Source organism: Nannospalax galili, unplaced genomic scaffold, assembly GCF_000622305.1.
Source record: "Nannospalax galili isolate Female #2095 unplaced genomic scaffold, S.galili_v1.0 scaffold663, whole genome shotgun sequence".
In the NCBI taxonomy this organism is placed as follows: Eukaryota; Metazoa; Chordata; class Mammalia; order Rodentia; family Spalacidae; genus Nannospalax; species Nannospalax galili.
This window is the reverse complement of record NW_008351881.1, coordinates 5,735,684-5,744,637: the sequence shown is the minus strand read 5'-3', so window position 1 is coordinate 5,744,637 and position 8,954 is coordinate 5,735,684.

The window sequence follows — 8,954 nt, the reverse complement described above, 5'->3', positions numbered from 1 at the left end:
ACAGCCTTGAAAGATAAGTTTTCCCTTTTACCCATGAAAAAATAGGCTTGCAGATGATTCTCAGATCATAAGTGGAATTGTCAGACTTCATCCCAGTACAGCTGATGATGAGTGTAAAGTATTTCTCCATAGAGCAAATGAGCCTCAAGCTTAAAATAAGATAAATTGGATATTTCAATAATAAACAATCTAAAGTTTAATCTGATAAACTGAATGTGTAAAAATAAAATTTTAAATATCATAAGTCAACATGGATATGGAGCCATAGAGAGACATTTGTATATTTGAAGTAATGATCAAAGTATCAGCAGACAACACTAAGGTTTAAAGTCTGTGTACTTAACATTGTAAAGGCTGTGGTTGTAGCTCGCTTGTTAGAGTGCTTGCCTAGCATGCACAAAGTCCTGGGTTCAGTCCCCAATACCACATAACCCAAATGTGATGTCACATACCTGTAAGCCCAGCACTTGGGAGGTGGAGGCAGAAACTTTAAAAGTTAAAAGTCACCGTTAGTTACTCAGTGAGTTTAAAGCTAACCTGGAACACATGAGACCTTGTCTCAGAAAAAATCATATTTTAACAGTACATGTTATTTTTACCTGTTACATATAAATTTATATCATCATAAAATATCAATAAAAATCAGCAAAAGAGGGACTGGGAAGATGGCACAAGGGGTACAGTGTTTGCCACACAAGCATGATGACCAGAGTTTGGATCCCCAGTATCCACATAAATGCAGAATGGGTGTGATAGTCCACCTGTAATTCCAGCACTTGTTTGGAAGGGAGAGACAGGGATCCTTGGAGGATAAACAAACTAGACTAGTCTTATTGGTGAGCGCTGGGTTATATTGAGAGACCCTGCCTCAATGAATAAGGTAGAGAGTGATCTACAAAGACACCCAAAGTCAGCACATGCACACACACACACACACACACACACACACACATCTACACTCATATATGCACATATGCACTCCCACACATGCAAACATGCAGACACAGATGCGTGTACACCACATGACATAAACAAAAATTAAAAGTAAAACCAATAGACCTTAGAAGACTGCCTGAGAGTGCCTGGATCCAGCCTCTGCATGGTGGTGAGTTTCCCCAAATCGTACTGTGCCCATCCCTTACATTAGGACCACATGCAGTTCATCCCACCACCCCAGGTCTAGGCTTCTCTGCCATTTAGTAGGGGCCAAGACCTTTTCAGATGGCCTGAGTGAGAAGGCCTAAATTGGGCTTCCCTTTGGCACATTTCTCAAATTGTGCAGTGACTCCTTGCTAGTAGGGGTTGAGACCTTAGGAGGAAGCCAGAGAGTATCTGACTGGCACCTGATTTCGGCCTCTGTGGGAGCTCCTGAATAACTGGACTGAAGCTATCTGTTCCCTCGAATATAAAATCTGAGAGAGCCAGAAGCCTAGACCAACCAGTTTTACATACCCAATAAGAAAACAACCAAGGTACACCAATAAAACAAACAGAAGCATATTTCAACTCAGTAAAGGAAGGCTTAAGTTTTACACCAGAATCACAAACAACAAAAGAAATCCACATGCCAAAATCACAACAGAAAAATATTAATATGGAAAACCAAAATAATATATTCCCATTAAACACCACCAAGTCCTATAGAAGAGTCCTACAAGGAGAACCCCCTAGAGATAACCCAGGACCCAGAACTTAAAAGAACAATCATAAACATGATCAAAGAATTCAAAGAATTTAAAGAACACACAAACAAATCAAAGAACTAAAAGGAGATAGGAATAAACGTCTGACTTAATTCACACAAAAATAGAAATATTGAAAAAAAAATCTCAGACTGAAATGAAGAAGGAAGTGAAATGCTCAGTGAGCCAATTTGAAACAACAGGATAAAGCCTCACTGATAGAATGAATGAAATGGAAAATGGAATATCAAGACTGGATGATAAACTTGAAGAATTGGACTGCTCCAGTAAAGATAATGAAAAAAAAATTTTAAATGCAGGAATGGAATATGCTGGAAATGTGGGACATCATGAGAAGACCCAATCTATGTATCATACACATAGAGGAAGGAGAAGAATTTCAGGTTAATGGTACTGACCAAATCTTAAACAGGATTGTAGAAGAGTTTCCCAAAATTAAGGAAAAACATGTGCATATAAATAAAAGAAGCATATAGAACACCAAATAGACACCAGAAAAGAAACTCTCCATAGCATATCATAGTAAAAATGAATAGAGCAAAGAGAGAGTACTGACAGCTTCAAAGGAAAAACAACAAGTCATATATAAAGGAAAACCAAAACCCATCAGAATTACAGCTGACTTACCAATGCAAACTATGTAAGTCAGAAGAGCCTGGACCACAGTATTACCAGTTTTAAATGATCATAGATGCCAACCCAGAATACTTTACCTAGAAAAAAAATGTCTATTACAGTTGGAGGGGAATAAAAAATCTTCTACTACATGAATATCCTGAAAGAATATATGTCCACAAAACAAGCCCTTCAAAGAATACTTGAAGCAATATAAAGAGTGGAGAAAGGAACAACTATACCCCAGGAGCAACGAAAGAAACTAAATAGAGGTATAGTTGTGAAAACACAAAATTAAACCAAACATACAAACAGAAATTGAAATGACAGCAACAGATATACATCTTTCAATAACAACTTTAGATATCAAAGGACTGGATTCCCTAGTCAAAAGACACAGGCTAGTTGAACAGATTAAGAAACAAAATTCATCTTTGCTGTCTGCAAGAAACCTGTCTCAACTTCAAGGACAGGCACTACCATAAGGTAAAAGGATGGAAAACAATATTCCAAGCAAATGACACTAAGAAACAAGCAGGGGTGGCAATTCTAATATCTGACAAAATAGACTTCAAAGTAAAACTAATCAGAAGAGATAAAGAAGGTCATGTCGTTCTGATCAAATGAACAAATAACCAAGAAGTATCACAATCATGAGCATATATGCACCAAACTCTGGTGCACCCAATTTCACAAAAACAGTGCTACAGGACTTTAAGACACAAATTAACCCCAACTCAGTAATAGTAGAAGACTTCAGTACCCCACTGTCTCCATTAGACAAGTAACTGAACAAAGAATAAACAGAGAAACATCTGGATTAAATGACACCACACAGCAAATGAATGTAACAGACATCCACTGAATATTCCACCAAAGCACCAAAAAATATACTTTCTGTACAGCACCCAATTGAGCTTTCTCAAACTGACCACATACTGAGGCACAAAACAGATTTCAACAAATACAAAAAATTGGAATAATTCCATGCATTCTATCAGACCACAATGCAATAATTCTTAAAATCAACACTGGAAGACTACATGAACTACATAGAGATTAAACAACACACTCCTGAATGAAGAGTGGGTCAAGGAAGAAATCAAGAAAGAAATAAAAATGCCCCTGGATTTAAACAAAAGGGACAATACAACACAACAAAACCCCTGGGACACTTTAAAAGCAGTCCTGAGAGGGAAGTTTGTAGCTCTAAGTGCCTACATTAAAAAATCAGAAAGAGCCCTAATAAATGACTTCACATTACAACTCAAGATTCTGGAAAGGCAAGAACAAATGAAACCTAAACACAGCAGACAAGAAGAAATAACAAAAATCAGATCAGAAATTAATGAAAAAGCTAAACAAGATAGACAGACCCTTAACCCAGTTAACCAAAAGAAAGAAAGAACAAATACAAATCACCAAAATCAGAGATGAAAGGAGAAACATCACAACAGACAACAAAAAGACACAGAACATTATAAGGGAGTACTTTAAAAACATATGTGCTAGAGCCAGGTGTGGTGACACACGACTTTGCTCCCAGCACTTGGGAGGCAGAGGCAGGTAGATCTTTATGAGTTTGAAGCCAGCCTGGTCTACATAGTAAGTGCCAGGCCAGCTGGGGCTACTGGGAGACCCTGTCTCAAAAAGACAAAAAACAATGCTGTTAAATTTTAAAACCTAAAAGAAATGGATGGCTATCTGAAATCATGGGAACCACCAAAACTAAACCAAGAAGAGATCAACAGTTTAAACAGACACATAACATGTAAGGAAATTGAAACAGTAATACAAAACCTTCTCCCAGGCCCGGATGGATTTACAGCAGAATTCTGCCAGACATTTAAAGAGGATCTACAATCAATATTATTAAAATTACTCAAAAAGATAGAAACAGAGGGAGAATTCCAGAATTCCTTCTATGAAGCCAGCATCACTCTAATACCCAAACCAGGTAAAGACACAACCAAGAAAGAAAACTACAGACCCATATCCTTAATGAACATAGATGCAAAAATTCTCAACAAAATACTAGCAAACGACATACAGACACATCAAAAAGATCATCCACCATGATCAAGTCAGCTTTATTCCAGAGATGCAGGGATGGCTCCTTGATAAACATCATAAATCAACTTGATAAACATCATAAATCATATAAATAAACTCAAAAACAAAAATCATGTGGTCATCTAAATAGAGAAAAGGCCTTTGACAAAATTCAGCATGCATTCATGATAAAAGTCCTAAAGGGAATTGAACTGGAGGGAGCATACCGCAGCATAATTAAAGCTATATACAACGAACCCTCAGCCAACATCATTCTAAATGGAAAAAAGCTGGAAGCATTCCTGTTAAAATCAGGAGCCAGAAAAGGATGTCTACTATTTCCACTCATTTTTAATATAGAGCCTGAAAGTCTTGCTAGGGGAAAAGACAAGAGAAGAAAACTAAAGGAGTACTAATTGGGGAAAAAAAAGAGGTCGAGTTATTCCTTTTTGCAGATGTTATGATAGTATACCTAAGAGATCCCAAAAATTCCACCAGAGAATTCCTAGAAAAAGATCTATAACATTATAAGGGAACCCTTTAAAAACCTATGCTCTATTAAATTTGAAAATCTAAAAGAAATGGATGGATATCTAAAATTATGGGAACCATGAAAGTTAAGCCAAGAAGAGATCAACAGCCTCAAAAAAAAGTATCTTGGAATAAACCTGACCAATGATGTCAAAGATCTCTACAATGAGAATTTTAAATCTTTAAAGAAAGAGATTGAGGAAGACACCAGGAGATGGAAGGACCTCCCAGGCTCAAATTAGATTGGAAGAATTAATATTGTGAAAATGACCATTCTACCAAAAGAAATATATAGATTCAATGCAATTCCAATCAAAAGCCTCTTGACATATGTCATAAAATTAGAAAAAAAAAATTCTAAAATTCATATGGAAGCACATAAGACCCTGGATAGCCAGAGCAACCCTGAGCACAAAGAACAATGTTAGGGGGATTACTATACCAGATTTCAAACTATATTACAGAGCTATAATAAAACAAACAAACAAACAACAACAAAAAAAAAAAACCCAGCATGTTGCTGGCACAAAAATAGACACATAAATCAATGGAAGACAATTGAAGACCCAAACATGAGGACACACAATTTCAGCCACCTGATATTTGACAAAGGTGCCAAGAACACACAGTGGAGGAAAGACAGCATCTTCAACAAATGGTCCTGGCAAAACTGAATCTCTATTTGTAGAACAATGAAATTAGATCCTCATCTTTCACCTTGTACAAAGGCAACTCCAAATGGATCAAAGACCTTAATGTGAAACCTGAAACTCTAAAACTGTTAGAAAAAAAAAAGAAAATATTGGCAGTAACCTACAAGGCGTAGGTGTAGGAAAGGACTTTTTATTTTTTATTGTTATGTTTTTTAAAAATTTTTTCTATTTATATGAACAGTTTATTATGAAAGCTTTTAAACATACAGTGCGTCTAGAATAATTTTTCAGTGAAATCTCCTGCGTTCTTCCATTAACATCTAATGTATTTTTCTCACATTTCTATCCACACAGAATCCTTAGATAAGGTCACCTTATTTTTATGCTTTTCAGTATAAAACTTTTTACATATATTTCATCACCAGTAGTCAATATTTGTTTGCATTATGTATTAATTACTTTTCTTGTTGCTGTGATCCAATATCCAAAAGCCACTTAAGTAAGAAAAGGTTTCTTCCAGCTCTATTTGAGGGCAGAGTCCATCATGGTCAGAAGACATGGTGGCAGGAGTAGGAGGCAGCTGGTCACACTGCATGTGCAGTCAGGAAGCAGAGGGAGTCCTGGTGCTCAGTTTGCTTTCTCCTTTCTACACAGCCCAGGACCTCATCCCATGGGATGGTGCCACCCACAGGTAAGGTGGGTCTTCCCACTTCAATCACATTCATCTAGATAATCCCTTACAGGCAGGCTCAGAGCCTTGTTTCTTGGGTGTTTCCAGACCTTACCAAGTTCATTATCAATATTAACCATCACACATTATTTTGAGTTAACATGTATCTACAATTAAACCTCAAATCTCATATGTCTATTTCCTAGGATGTCACAAAGTGTTGTATCTCTATAACCCCAACTCTATCCTTCCCGTTGCCCCATACATCTCCTTCATGAGCACATCTGCTCAATCCTACCCAAGCCCAGAGAGACTCTTCTGGTGACTACCTCATAGGTACTTTAGCTATGCTGATCTTCACTGAAATAGAATAATCTGGCAAGATTTGTCTGTGTAAGGCTTTGTTCACTCAACAAAATATTTTCAAGGGGATTCATTTAGCTAGGTGTTTCCATAGCATGTCCCTTTGCTTTGATTATGGAGCAGTATCCATCTCATCACTTAGTCATTTTCCCAGGCAGGACTCTTTGGACCCACAAAGCTGCTATGAACATTCTTCTACCAGACTTTTGTAGATATTTTTGTTCATCTTATTAAATAACTTGCTTGTACTGGCCACCGAGAGACAACGGCTGTGCTATAGTCTTCATTTCATGCTGCTGTTTAACCCAGTGACTGTGTTCAGTAAATGGCTGTTTAATTGAGCAGACTCACAATGTGTTCCTGTTGACAATTTTATCATCGAATGGACATCTGCACAAAAGCACCTGCCCCTCCTCCTCTTTTTCAGAGCACCCACCGTCCCACTGTGGGGTGAAGCCTGTGTGGCAGTGTTCAAACATGGTAGATCTGGGCTGTGGGTCGACTGTGCCAGATTTGTGGTCGTAGACTTCTGAGTAAAAATTTGCATGTGAAATGGAAGTTTCGAGTGATCTTTATCAATTATATTTCAGCCATCTGGGCTTTGCTAACGATACTGCAGACAGCAAGGATGTGGACAGCAATTAGGAAGTGAAACACAATAGCCAGGAGTAACAAAGGACATCTCATTTCCTTGAACACAGCATGACGCTGAAGGCTCAGGGCAGCTTGATCTCCATGCAGCAGTGGAACTCCCCAGGAAATATAAGGAAATTCTTGAAGCATATTGTTGGTCTTGAAAAGTGCTGCTCCCCTCAGCAGCAGATGCAACAGCTTGGCACAGAGGCTGAAAAGTCCATGTGTGTATGTGTGTGTATGTGTCTACATGTGTCTGTGTATGCATGTATCTGTATGTTTGTGGTATGTGTGTACGTATGTGTGTGTTTGTATATATCTGGGTGTGCATGTGTCTATGTGTGTATGTGTCTACACGTGTATGTGTGTATATATGTATTCATGTGTGTATGTGTGTATGCATGTATGTTTGTAGTATGTGTGTTTGCATGTGTCTGTGTACACATGTTATGTGTGGGATATGTATGTTTGCAAAGTATATGTGTTCATGTGTAGCTGTGTGTATGTATACATGTGTATATGTGTATATATGATGTGCATGCATATATCTACATGTGTATGTATAAATGTGTGTGTATTCATGTGTATAAATATATGTGTATATGTATGTTCCTGTGTGACCCAGAAGTTCCTCTGACCCTATGATGACAAGCCATGGTCCCACCTCCTTTCCATGCTCTGCAGAAGGAGCCAAGCCCATTAAGGGGAGGGGTTAGGGTTAGGGTCAGCCTATCTAGTCAGCCTATCCAGAGGTCTCTCTTTTAGGAAGGTCAGCTGTTCCTCATCTACCAGCAATCAGTTGCAAATATTCCTTTAGATAAGATTGGGTTCATTATGGGAGTCTCTTGGGCTACCTGGGCTGACAACTCAAAAGAAGGAATCTACTGTTTGGCATTGTTGCTTGTTATGTAGCATTTAGCTATACATATGGACTCTTAAAAAATTATATTGGCCCCTTTAATCTTTGGTTATACTTTTCTTTTGGGTGTTTAAGGCCATACAGTTGGCCCAGATAAACCAATTTATTTTTACTCTTAAGAACGTTTGAGGATCTGTTCCTCAGGGGTCACGTGGGCTTCGGAGGAGCTCCTGACTCCTTTCTTTACCAGTTCTGCCTATGTGAAGATAAGTCAAAGGTCCTGCTCAACCATGGCTTGCTTTGCTTGGAAGCATGGAGAAAATGATTCCTCTGTGTTGACCCTCCTCTTTGTAGACTGGACACTGGTTCAAGTTCATCTGGTGGGGTCTCCATGGCCCCCTTGATCAAGAGGACAGGTGACCCACCACAATTACAGGACATTTTGAGAGATGTTCATAGTCCCCCAGAAGTAGGGGGGCCAGGAGAAAAAAGTGTCCTTTATGTCTCTCTGACCAAATTAGTATAGGCCTCAAAGTATGTCTGTTAAACATCCAAGAGGTTTAGTTCCACCAGTCTGGTACTTTTAATTACTGTGTATCATGTAGATAAATCTTGGGCAAAGACAAATTGTTCTCAGATAAACCTTGCCTAAACATATATCTCTTGATCTGGTATGTATAATTTGTTAGTAGGTTGTTGGACTAATATGATTTCCTCTGGTTTTTAAAACTAGGCATTATTTGTCTCTCGCATTGTCTCACCCCTCCATCATGGTTTTCCCACTTAAGGTGCCCCCATTTTCCCCTTTCTCCCTTAATAATACCCTTCTCCTATGGTCCTACCTCTCTTGAGCTCCTTCTTTCCTTTTATCCCCT